The following is a 13,358-nucleotide window of genomic DNA, read 5'->3' as shown; positions in this document are numbered from 1 at the left end:
ACATTATCAGCTTAACACTTTCAAACACTACGGGAGGCATTTCTCTGTTCACATAGACTTAAGTACACCTATGCTAAGCTGTAGTCTGCCTTCCATTAGTTTGGTCTCTAAGCACCATAAATATGTAGACTTCAAATCAGTCTGTGAGACCCAGTGACCCTCTCTTCAGAGGCATCGGTAATACATTTGGCAAATGTCTTGAAACATACACAATCTTGATAATAAGAGTCCCAAATATGTATTTTTAAAAATGTTAACATTAGGAAAAAAATTATAATTATCATCAGCTCTATTTCCTGAAAAAGTTCAGTTGAGGTAATTTCTGCAAGTCACAGCTCCACATTTCCATACTCTTCTGACCCTCTTTTTGACTGGGCTGTGGTCAATAGAATCTGAAGATATATCTCCAGAACCTTTCATTTGATAATCAAAAGTCAGCTCTTCTCCAGCATGTATGGTTCTCATGGAAAACAGTGCTCTTTGGGAAAGACGAGTATTGAGGTTATCAATGAAAACATTGAACACCTGAAGATTTGGGTCACAACTGTGATTCACAAAATGAGACACATTGCCGTATCGAGCTGCATCCACTGTGAATTCATTAGATTCATAGTGCAGATCAAAGAGATATGTGATTCCCTTGTTGTCATAGAACTGTCTCCGTCTTTCAGCTTCTTCACTTGTGATTACCTCTCCAACGTATTCCATGACAAAACTCATTCTTTTAATCTTCACAAGGGTCTTTTATACCCCTGCCATGTCCATTGCTAGTTTGAAAGATGCAGAGCGAATACTGTGTGCCCTTTTGTACAATCCTATTGGGACAGTCAGGTTCACATTGACACCTTGAGTTGCATTCGTAGATGGGAGTACCAGGTGGGATTTTAATTTGTTGGTTTTTATTATAAGCCAAAAGAACTCCAGCTTCAGCAGGACAACATTTTTGAAAGAAGCAATCTGTGCATGAACGGCCAAAGGTAGCTTCATTGACTAAGCTGATTCTAGGAGCTGGTTTATATTCGTTAATGTAATAGAAGTCTGAAGGTGGGCCCTCTAAATTAGCAGTATTTTCAACAAATATCATTCCTTTATGATTCTTCCTTCTGTTGATTTCTGCATCTCTGCAGAGCTATCCTTTGTTGAGCCTTCTTCACAATGTACTCGGTGATGGCAGGTTTCAAAGTTTTGTTATTGTCTTTCGGAGTTATTGCTTTGCCTTTCTTTACCTGAGATAAATAATTATGCTTGTCATTAGAGAACTGCTGAAGCAGTAACGGGCACTTCAGATTTTGCAAAGGTTCCCAAGTATTTGTAGAATCTGGCCATACTTTCCATTTTACAAGATAATATTCCATATCCTTTACTACCTTGTAGTCACACAAGTATTCCACCTCATAATTATTTAGATTCCTTTTGGTGATTCCAATCAATTTACATGTGAGCTTTTCTTTTCTACATAATTCCTGAAGAGTATCAAGTGAAACTAGGCAAGGCACACACCAAGCTGGGAATGGGGAGGGTGAGGGGGTGGCGCTCCAGCCTCACCTCCTCACGCCTCGGCCCCCACCGCCGCCATCTTGTGGAGATCTCCTCCTGTTTTAAGGCTGAATTCCTTTGTATATATCCATACCACAATTTCTTTAACCATTCATCCATTGATGGTTGTCCAGGTTGTCTCCATATCTTGGTTATTATGAATAATGCTACAAAAAACACAGGAGTACAGATACCTTGGTGAGGTGGTGGTTTCATTTCCTTTGGGTATGAGCCCAGAAGAGAGATTCCTGAGTCCACATTTTGTTTATTCATCCAGTAATAAACAATTGGTTTGCTACCACATTTTAGCTACTGTGAAAAATGCTGTTACAAAATGAATGTACTTCTTTACTCAGTTTTAACTTGACATCAAACATTTTTCATCACTATAAAGGATATCATTTCCAAAGTAAATGTTGATTTTTAAAATAAAACCTTATTCTTTTAAATTATTTATAATAGCACATAAATATCTATTTTATTTCAACCATCACTCATTTTTAAAATATAAGAAAAAATTCTTGACTTTTGGAAATTTTCATCACTCCTTCTTCTCCTTAAACTTATGAGTTCTAGGCCAGGTGCAATGGTTCACACCTGTAATCCCAGCATTTTGGGAAGCCAAGGCAGGCAGATCACTTGAGGCCAGGAGTTCAAGACCAACCTGGCTAACGGGGTAAAATCCCGTCTCTACTAAAAATACAAAAATTAAAAATACAAAATTTAGTCGGGTGTAGTGGTACACACCTGTAATCCCAGCTACTCGGGTGGCTGAGACACAGGAATCACTTGAACCAAGGAGGCGGAGGTTGCAGTGAGTGGAGATTGTGCCACTGCAGTACAGCCTGGGCGGCAGAGTGAGACTGTCTCAAAAAAATAAAAAATAAAAACAAATGAATTTATGAATTCTATTCTACTTCCTCCATAAAAGTTTAATATAATAGGTGCATATGCTTAAGGACCTTATATTGATTAATATTTCATACTTCTCTTCCAAAAAAGCACATGAGATGAATTTTTAATTTCTTGTAACCATAAGTTTCTAAATATTAAAAGTTTTAGATTATGTCATCATTGTGAGTATTAATAGTGCACAATTGTTCTTTATAGCATAAATAAACTATAAGTCTTCAAAATTAATGAATATTAAAAGTAACCTTTGGCCGGGCATGGTGTCTCACACCTGTAATCCCAGCACTTTGGGAGGCTGAGGCAGGCAGATCACTAGAGGTCAGGAGTTCGAGACCAGCCTGGCTAACATGGCAAGATCCCGTCTCTACTAAAAATACAAAAATTAGCCAGGCATGATGGTGGGTGCCTGTAATCCCAGCTACTCAGGAGGCTGAGGCAGGAGACTCACTTGAACCCAGGAAGCGGAGGTTGCAGTGAGCCAAGATTGCACCACTGCACTCCAGCCTGGGCAACAGAAGACGACTGTTTCTACAAATAAATAAATAAATAACCTTTTTTAGGGGAAACTGGGTGAAGGGTATGGAATTCTCTGTACTCTTTCTTGTATCTGCATGTCAATCTACAATTATCTCAAAAAAAAGTTTAAAAAAAAATAATTTTGGGAGAAAATTCAGCTCTTAATGAAATGGACTCCCGCACAAATGAATTTTGGGGTCCATTTAATTAATAAATCCATAAAGTAACAGGACTTATTGATTGCTAGAATGAGACAGAGTTCAGCATTAATTTGGTTTTGTTTTTGTTTGTTGTACAATGCAAGTACTGAGACATTTTGTTTCCGTAAATACATAGTTGGCCTTGTTACAGCAGAATCATTAAATCTTCTAACTTTTTCCTTTTTTTTTTTTTTTTGCAAAAAGACAAAAGCATGAGCCAGGTGCAGTGGCTCATGTCTATAATCCCAGCATTTTGGGAAGCCAAGGTGGATGGATGGATGCCTTGAGTCCAGGAGTTCAAGACCAGCCTGGGCAATATGGTGAAACCCCATCTCTACAAAAAGTAGCCAGGTGTGATGGTGCACAGCTGTAGTCCCAGCTACTTGGGAGGCTGAGGTAGGAGGATTGCTTGAACCCAGGAGGTTGAGGCTGCAGTGACTCCGCTGCACTCCAGCCTGGGCAAAAGTGCAAGACCCTCTCTCCAAAAAAGAAAAAGAAAGAAAGAAAGAGAGAGGCCGGGCGCGGTGGCTCAAGCCTGTAATCCCAGCACTTTGGGAGGCCGAGACGGGCGGATCACGAGGTCAGGAGATCGAGACCATCCTGGCTAACACGGTGAAACCCCGTCTCTACTAAAAAAATACAAAAAACTAGCCGGGCGAGGTGGCGGGCGCCTGTAGTTCCAGCTACTCGGGAGGCTGAGGCAGGAGAATGGTGTAAACCCGGGAGGCGGAGCTTGCAGTGAGCTGAGATCCGGCCACTGTACTCCAGCCTGGGCGACAGAGCGAGACTCCGTCTCAAAAAAAAAAAAAAAAAAAAAAAAAAAAAAAAAAAAAAAAAAAGAAAGAAAGAAAGAGAGAGAGAGAGAGAAAGAGGCAACAAACACAATGTTATCTATCATCAAAAATTAATTTTAGTGATCTATTAGTTGCTGTATTAGTTTGCTAGGGCTGTTTTAACAAAGTACCACAAACTAGGTGGCTTCAACAAAAGAAATTTATTGCCTCACATTTCCAGAAGCTAGAAGTCCAGGATCAAGGTGTCAGCTGGGTGTGTTCCTTCTGAGAGCTAGAGAAGGAATTTGTTCCGTGCCTCTCACCTAGCTTCTAGTCAGTTGCTGGCAATCTTTGGCATTCCTTGGCTTGTAGAAACGTCACCCCATCTCTGCCTTGTTTTCAGATGATGTTCTCTGTGTGTGTGTCCTGATTGCCCCTTTCCATAAGGACACCAGTTATATTGGATTAGAACCCATCCTAATGGCCTCACTTGAACTTGATTACCTCTGTAAGGACCCTATCTCCAAATAAGGTCATATTCTGAGATGCGAGAGTATAAGACTTCAACAAATGTACTTGGGGGGACACAATTCAGCCCATGTTAGTTGCCAAATCTAGAAGGCCTTCTTCCAATTTTGTTGAAGGCAAAGACTTGGGAACCATTGACCTGCACATGGGTTTGTTACCATCTTTAGATTTATTCACTTTCTCAGGTTTTGGAAGCCCTAAACTAGGTTGTACTGAAGCCTACCAAGTAGCCATCAATGACACCATTCTTCTTTCACTTAAAATTGATTGTTGAAATTGATTAACTTGGAAAGAGTTGGGGTATTAGAAATATTTTAATGTAATTTCAAGACAAATTCCAATACAAACAATATTGTGATACAATGCTTTTGTCTTTTTTTCTTTCTTTCTTTCTTTTCTTTTCTTTTTTTTTTTTTTGAGATGGAGTCTCACCCTATCACCCAGGCTGGAGTGCAGTAGTGTGATCTCGGCTCACTGCAACCTCCACCTCCTGGGTTCAAGCAATTCTCCTAACTCAGCCTCCTGAGTAGCTGGGATTACAGGCACTTGCCACCATGCTCAGCTAAGTTTTTTTGTATTTTTAGTAGAGACGAGGTTTCACCATGTTGGCCAGGCTGGTCTCAAACTCCTGACCTCGTGATCTGCCCACTTCGGCCTCCCACAGTGCTGGGATTACAGGCATGAGCCACTGCACCTGGTCAAAATGCTTTTATCTTATCATATATTTTAAACTTGTTAAAATTGTTTTCTTCTTTTTTTTTCTTTTTCTCAGCTGTTTCTTAAGCGCTAAACTTGATTTTCATCAAAACCTTGGAGCTAAAGATGTAGTTCATTGGATTCAAGGAAAATTAAAATACTGCCGTTAACCTCATTGGCGAAGTGGTCTTCAATGTCAAACCAATTAACAAATCAGACTTACATTCTGTTAAAAAAAAAAAAAAAAGTCTGATTCCTTCTGTAATTATAATGAACATGTTACTATGCATCCTTATAATGACTGTCTCACCTCTGAATTCTAGCTCAACGATAGAGAGCTGAGTAGAGTGATGAAGCCCCAAAGTCTGCTGTGAGGCACTCTGCCTCCTGCATTCCTCCCAGATGACCCCCTTTTTTTTTTTTTTTTTGAGACAGAATCTCGCTCTGTCGCCCAAGCTGGAGTGCAGTGGCGATCTCGGCTCCCCGCAAGCTCAGCCTCCCAGGTTCATGCCATTCTCCTGCCTCAGCCTCTCGAGTAGCTGGGACTACAGGCGCCTGCCACCATGCCCGGCTAATTTTTGGTATATTTAGTAGAGACAGGGTTTCACTGTGTTAGCCTGGATGGTCTTCATCTCCTGACTTCCTGATCTGCCCACCTAGGCCTCCCAAAGTGCTGGGATTACAAGCATGGGCCATGGCGCCCAGCCCCCAGATGACTCTTTACCTGAATACTGGGGACTCTTCTCAGGAGAAATGCATTCTTTGGCAATTTCTTTTTTTTCTTTTTTTTTTTTCCTAGACGGAGTGTTGCTCCGTCGCCCAGGCTGGAGTGCAGTGGCGGGATCTCAGCTCACTGCAAGCTCCGCCTCCCGGGTTTACGCCATTCTCCTGCCTCAGCCTCCCGAGTAGCTGCGACTACAGGCGCCCGCCACCTCGCCCGGCTAGTTTTTTGTATTTTTTAGTAGAGACGGGGTTTCACCAGGTTAGCCAGGATGGTCTCGATCTCCTGACCTCGTGATCCGCCCGTCTCGGCCTCCCAAAGTGCTGGGATTACAGGATTGAGCCACCGCACCCGGCCAGCAATTTCTAACGGATGGAAATTACACGAAAAATGTTTAGATTTGTCTTTTTATTGGTGGCCCAGAGGATTATGCACCCACCTCTGGGGCATAGTAAAGACCAGGAGGGTGGGAAGTTTGCCTTTCAGTTTTAAAGTGGAAAATAAAACAATCATGAACGAATAGGCCAGAAAGGAGAACCAGCACAAAGCCTAAACACAGGAAGTTGTTCTTGGGCAGATCCATTTTATGAAGAGAGAACCAATGGGAGTTGAGAATCTGGAAAACAATTTCCTTAAAATTATGTGTATCCCCAAGGACAGCTTCCATGTACTTCCAGAGAGATGAACACTGTGGTTCAAGAACCACTGAACATAAAACTGTGGCACATTCACAAGATAATACACCACACAGTATTTAAAATAAATCTATATGTATCAGCGTAGCTCAAAGACACACAATATGATGACATATCTGTATTTTGAAAATCTCAGAAAATAAAATTATATAGCATTTTTATATATATACACTTATACACATATACATATGTAGTAAAAATTTCAAAACAGAGATGGGAAAGTTGAAAGTAAATGGATAGAAAAATATACATTATGCAGGCTGGGTGCAGTGCTTCATGCGTATAATCCCAGCACTTTGGAAGGCCGAGGCAGGTGGATCACTTGAGGTTGGGAGTTTGAGACCTGCCTGACCAGCAAGGAGAAATGCCGTCTCTCCTAAAAATACAAAATTAGCCAAGCGTGGTGGTGCATGCCTGTAATCCCAGCTACTCTGGGGGCTGAGGCAGGAGAATTGCTTGAACCTGGGAGGTGGAGGTTGTAATGAGCCGAGATCGTGCCATTGCACTCCAGCCTGAGCAACAAGAGTGAAACTCCATCTCAAAAAAAAAAAAAAAAAAAAAAAAGAAAGAAAGCTGTGTTGCTTATGAATAAAAGGTAGACTTCAAAACAAAGTATTACCAGAGGTAAAGAAGGACATTTCATAATGATAAAAGAGTCGATTCATCCAGAAGACACAACAATTCTAAATGTGTATACACCTAATAACAAAGCTTCAAAATACAGGAGACAAAATACAGACCGAATTAAAAGGAGAAATAGATAAATCTACACTCATTGAAAATTTGGCATCCTTCTCTCTCAGCTCTATAGGAAAGGTAAAAACATTAAAAATTAAAACACTTACCATCTTTCTGTCATAATGAACAAAACTCCAAATTTAGCTTTTGGTGAGAAGGTGGGTGGGGTGGTATTTGGAAGGGTACCATTTTATCTATAAGGTTCATATGAACATTATATGAACAAAATGCTAACACTTATAAGTTATAAAGAGTGGGCATTTTATATTATTTGGTGTATTGCTCTATGTTAAAATGTTTTCAAAACTTTTCTTTTAAAAAAAGTGAATAGCAGAAATATTTAAATGAGTGAATAATGAATGAAGTTTGGAAGTCAATGTCACTTCATCTGACATTACCCTCCACAATTCCCCACGCTGCCCCTACCTGCCCTTCTTGGCCTTTCTCCTGTAAGTCCTCCTCATCTTATCATCCACCAATGGCAAACATGTGGGATGTCCTCATGTGGGCCAGGGGCAGACATGAGCTTACAATCTCTACCTGCCACAGGCTTTGATGTCCTCTCTGTGCCTCTCTTATCACCCTAACCTCCCCTGTGAAGTTTTTCTCAAGCCTCATTCTGAATTTTCTGCACTACCTGGATTCCTTGCCAATGTTTTATTTCTTGCTCTTCAATCTGAGCCTTTCCTGAAGGTTTCATATCCTCTTCTGTATGTTTCTTTCCACACCACCTTCCTTTGCAATGACACCCACTCTCACAACTTATCACCTCCTTCCCAAGGCTGCATCCCCAGCCCTGGCCCCTCTCCTGAACTCAAATCCTGGCTCTCCAGTTGCATTCAGAACACTTCTGTTTCAGTGTTCTTGAGATTAAAGATCTGCAACAATTTTGTTACCGAAACACCAGGGGATCCATCTAGGTCCTTCTGCTCACCTCACAGAAAGCCAATCACTGAGAGAGCGTATTGCCAAGGAAGAAGAGTTTAGTCAGGTGCTGCATCCAAGGAGATGGGAGATCAGTCTCAAATCTATCCCTCTGACTGACTAAAATTAAGGGGTTTATATAGCAGGGAAGACATGTAACCATGTGTGGGAAAACAGGAAGTCGGGAGGAGTAAGGAAAAGGAGTTGGACAACAGGAAACAAGAGGTTGGTTAGGCCGTCATGCCAGGTGAAGAGGCTGATGTCTTATTGTTTATAATAAGTGATCTGGTGAGTTTCAGCTCATTGCTACTATCTGGGAGCCCCAATGGTTGGTTTCCCTAGAAAGGAACTCAGATGAGGCAAATATAACTTTCTCAGGTTTTAAGACTGCAAGGATCAATTTCTATGTTTATTCAAAGAAACCACAAACATTGTGAGACCATTGGATCAGTTTTATAGTAAGCATGTGTCAGCACCAAGGGAGGGGGCTGACAGAGAGTCAATGCAAGGTATAACCAAAATTTTTCCCCATTACAGTTCAGCTTCTTACCCTCTCTGCTCAATCCAAACTGCAACTAAGCATTCTCCCAATTATATTTCAAATATCCTAGCTTCCTGGGATGCCCTCTTCTCTTTACTCTTGATTTCTTATAATTCACTTTGATATGTGCAAAGATGTATATATTTTTATACTTGGCACTAAGAGTATTTTTGATCTGAGAATGTTTGTCTTTAATTGTGAACATTTTTCAGCCATGCTTTCTTGCCATATTTCTTCTCCACAGTCCCTTTGTTCTCCCCTTTCTGAAATCCTATTACACACTTCACGGTGCTAATATATCTCAACAGCTTTTTCAAACTGGTTCAATCTTCATCTTCCTGTGTTGCATTCTCTGTGAATTGCCCCAGACTAGCTTCCAATTCAGTAATTATCCCTTCAACCATGTCCAACCTAGAGTATATCCTAGTTTAATATGTAGAGTGTTCATTTCCAGTATGCTCAGTATTTACCATCTTCAACTGTTCTTCTTCAATTTCTGCATTTTCTACATTTGTTGTTCTCTTTGTTTTAAATTTTTTTCAAATTGTTTGATAATTTGCATCTTTTTGGAAGTGAGTTCACATTCCACTTGTTGAGTCTTTTTTATGTATACTTTGAATTTTGAGTGTGTGTGCAGGATTATCTTGAATAGAAATTTTTGAAAATCTCTTCCTCTCTTTACTCTCTCTTTTCCTGAGTTTTTTTTTAGTAGCCTCTGACTTTCCAGGGCCCACAGTCAGAACTAGGCCTTTCATGGATGGCTGTGGGCTGTCTTTCAATCAAGAGAAACCCAGATCCAAATTCCTGTTTCAAGCAGAGAGCCTGGCTCCAGCCTTCCTCTATAGGCAAAGCACTGTGAAACTCTGTTAGCTGAAGGAGTCAAATTCTTGGTGCCTCTACACTAAGAACAGACACTCAAGACCCAGGCCCAAGAATGGTTTGCTAAGAACAGATCCCAGCAAGCCAGCCCCTGATTCCAGTCATTGCCCGGCAGCTACGTCCTTGAAGATGTTTATCTTGCTTTTGAGTACATCTGCCTTCTCCCCTTCCTCCTCTTCCTTTTGTTTTTAACTATACCATTACTATGTGTTAAAGCATGGTATCAGCTGATCTTGATCAGACATATCAAATGCCTCATTCTAAACAACCTCTCTCCTAATTCTTCCTTTATCTTCAAACCCAGCTATGTGTGAAGCCTTTCCTGGCCACTCTTATTTGGAATAAACTATCTCGGCCTCCTCTGGTCTGCAGTACCCTACTTCTACCTTCCTTTAGCTTTTACTGAGCAAGAATTTCTTGAGTGTGTGCCACTCAAGTGTGTGCCAAGCCCTTTGTTTGGCACCCTGGTGTAAACATGAGAGGGACAAGTCTCCTTCCTCAAGGGACCAAGGGTTTGGTTGTCAAGCTGGACAGGCAAACAAACCATTGTACTCCAGTCTGCAGATACCCAAGGTCCGGGTGACACAGAGAAGAGAAGGATGTGGTCTGTACTGTCTGGGAGTGGGAGGGGAAGGAGCTGAACCCCACAGGAAGGAGATGCTTGAGCTGGGTCTCAAGGGAGAGGAGTTTGGTAAGCAGAGAGCAGAGGTGAGAACATTCTTGGCTGAGGGAATAGCATGTTTAAGGGCTCTGAAGTGTAAAGGACTAGGGCCCCGTTGAGAAATGAGAGATGCTGAGCCTAGGAATAGTGAAGAAGGTGACGGGTGAGAGGACAGAGACTATGAAACCAAGTGCTCAGGGCCTCACAGGCAACATTAGGGATCCCTGACATTCTACTAGGGATACCAGGAAGCCCTCTCAGGTTGAAGCAGGAGGTTGGCATGATGAGATTTTCACTAGAAGGGACCAGAGTAGAAATGGGAGTGTCCAGTTAAGAGGCCATTGCAAAAGTTCAGGAAAGAAGGACAGCAGCCTAGATGAACTTGGGGAACTCGGGGTGGAGGAAAAGAAGGGTGACAGAAGTGAAGCCAAATTGATTGGTATTTCTAATTGAGATAAAACAAAGCCCTAATAACTCTAGAGTTTCTAGCCCTGGACGAGTTAACTCCTTCCAAGAACAGTAACATCTCCATAGACCTGAATTGGCAATGGGGACACAGCAGGCAATTTTCCAGCTATGATTCCAGCTTGTCCCTGCAGTCCATGTCTTAGGAGCAGTGGCACAGAACCCTGATGAATTTCCTACCACTGTTCTGCCCGCTTATGCATTTTGAATATGTCTTTAGTCTACATTAAAATTTTCCATTTCCATGGACCAGTTTAAATCAGCATAGAAACTGGTTACTATCTTACCCTATTTACTTCTGGATATTTTTTAAAATAAGGAGCTTGCTTAAAGGAGTGCAGTCATTCACATTTCTTCATGCCATCCCAAGTGAGTGCTGCAGTGTGGGGTTTAGCAGTTTACCTGGAAGTGATGGATAGGCCCAACCCAGCCCTCTGCACACCTGGTCTACAGAAAGTGTCTCCAGAACTCGTGCAATTGCATCTGTTCTGCTTACTGCAAGGCGGATGTCATTGTGGTTACATCGAAAATCCACCACGTTCTGCAAAAAATATCATTGGGGTCACAAAGCCTCCTTGATGGGTTTGACATGTTGCCTTGTCCTCTCCCCTCCAACCCCCATGGTGCTCTGTACAAAGGGGCTGCCACCCCCCGGCTGACACTTTTCTGAGCTGCAGGGCTAGAAGGCCCCCAAGCTGATTTCCGCAAGACTAAGATGGAACTACTCTATTTTAAAGCAGTACACCCCCAAATCTGGTCATCATCATACTCAGGGTCCTGATTCCCAAGATCCAAATATGTGGAGGTTGACTCTGGCCCCCTCCACGCTTCCACCACTGGGCAAGTGCAGTTTCGTATCTAGTCATCTTCCTTACCACCCTCTTGATTGTAGCCTTTGGCCAGCAGGGCCATTTGACACTCCTGATACAGTGCTGGTGGTACTGAGCAAAATGGCAAACTACCATCTACAGCAAGGATTGATGTGTTGGTGGCCTGTCTGGACTTGATTGCTTCCTTGTCTCCCTCATTCATGTGAGTTGAGGGACAGCACTGCGTCTACACAGCGAGGGACCCACATACCATGCACACACACACACACATACACACACACACATGCATACATCGATATGCCAGTTATAACCATCATTGCAAAGGTGTTTTCTTTCCCAGCTACCTCATCTTCCATCTGAAAAAGCTGCAGGTACTGGTGCAAGCCCTCAGTAATATAGATACATTATATCTACTATAGCCTTGCTAGTGTTGCAATAATGAGAAATTGCCTAAATGTCCACTAACAGCAGAATTACATTATGGAACACCCACATAAAATGCCCCCATTTATAAGAATGAGGTGGATCTACATCTACTGAAAGTTCTCCTTCCACTGTGAAACAAGATATCTTGCAAAAATACATATCTTATACAATCCCACGTGTCTAAGATGATGTATAAACATCTGTTTAGGTACAGATAATATCTGAGGGACACATTCAACTGTAACAGTGGTTTTCTGTGGGGAGCAGATGACAGTGATGAGAGTTGAGACAGGGGACTTTGTGTTTGTTTTTGTACAATAATATATTGCACTGTTGTCACTTAAAAGACATTTTTTTAAATTTCAGAATATAAAACGTTACATGTTCCATGTTAGAATAAGCATCTTGGATGCTTTGAGGGAGCTGGAAGGAGGTACTGAAATCCAAATAATTAAAAAAAGAAAAAAAAGCCCATCCAGGCCCCGATATGGTGGCTCACACCTGTAATCTCAACACTTTGGAGGCCAAGGCGGGGCAGAGTACTTGACCTCAGGTATTGGAGACCAGCCTGGGCAACATGGTGAAACCCCATCTCTACCAAAAATGCAAAAACTCAGCCCGGCATGGTGGTGCGCTCCTGTGGTCCCAGCTACTTGGGAGGCTGAGGTGGAAGGATCACTCGAGCCTGGGAGGTAGAGGCTGCAGTGAGCCGAGATCGTGCCACTGCACTCCAGCCTGGGCAACAAAGCCAGACTCCATCTCAAAAAAACAACCAACCAACAGCAACAACAACAACAACAGAAAACCATCCAACACTTAAGTTTGGGCCTCACAAGGATAAGGAGAGTGTAGTTCAACAAGCACAGCTCAGCCCATGCTGTGTTTCTGGGGATGGAGGACACATCATGAAGTCTGGGGCATGGTCCTCACCCAGCAGAACTCATAGGTGGGGCAGACAGACATGTGGAACACAGAATGCCAGGTGTCTTGTCTCTAGGATCAAGCAGTAGTAATGTGAGGTGCAGCCACAGTGGGATTCAAAGTGGAAAGATTCAGAAGCCCGGAAGAAATGGGAAGAGGGCATGCCACTGGGGTTAGAAGGTTTCAGGACAGAAACAGGCAAAAAGGAAGGATGAGCCTGTAGTCGCAGCTACTCAGGAGGCTGGGGCAGGAGGATCACTGGAGCCCAGGAGTCCCAAGGCCAGCCTGAGCAAAACAGCGAGACTCCAGTCTTGAAAGAAAGAAAGAAAGAAAGAAAGAAAGAAAGAAAGAAAGAAAGAAAGAAAGAAAGAAAGAAAGAAAGAAAGAAAGAAAGAA

At 42.3% G+C, this 13,358-nt stretch overlaps 1 pseudogene; it reads right to left on the bottom strand.

Annotated features, from left to right (window-relative positions):
• Nucleotides 1-235: 235 nt before the first annotated feature.
• On the bottom strand, nucleotides 236-1,827 carry LOC105496017 (histone-lysine N-methyltransferase SUV39H2 pseudogene; annotated as a pseudogene).
• Between the last annotated feature and the right edge of the window lie 11,531 nt (nucleotides 1,828-13,358).

Source organism: Macaca nemestrina, chromosome 13 (genome assembly GCF_043159975.1).
Source record: "Macaca nemestrina isolate mMacNem1 chromosome 13, mMacNem.hap1, whole genome shotgun sequence".
NCBI classification, from domain to species: domain Eukaryota; kingdom Metazoa; phylum Chordata; class Mammalia; order Primates; family Cercopithecidae; genus Macaca; species Macaca nemestrina.
Note: the sequence above shows the minus strand (reverse complement) of the source record. Positions and strands in the feature narration are given on the sequence as shown.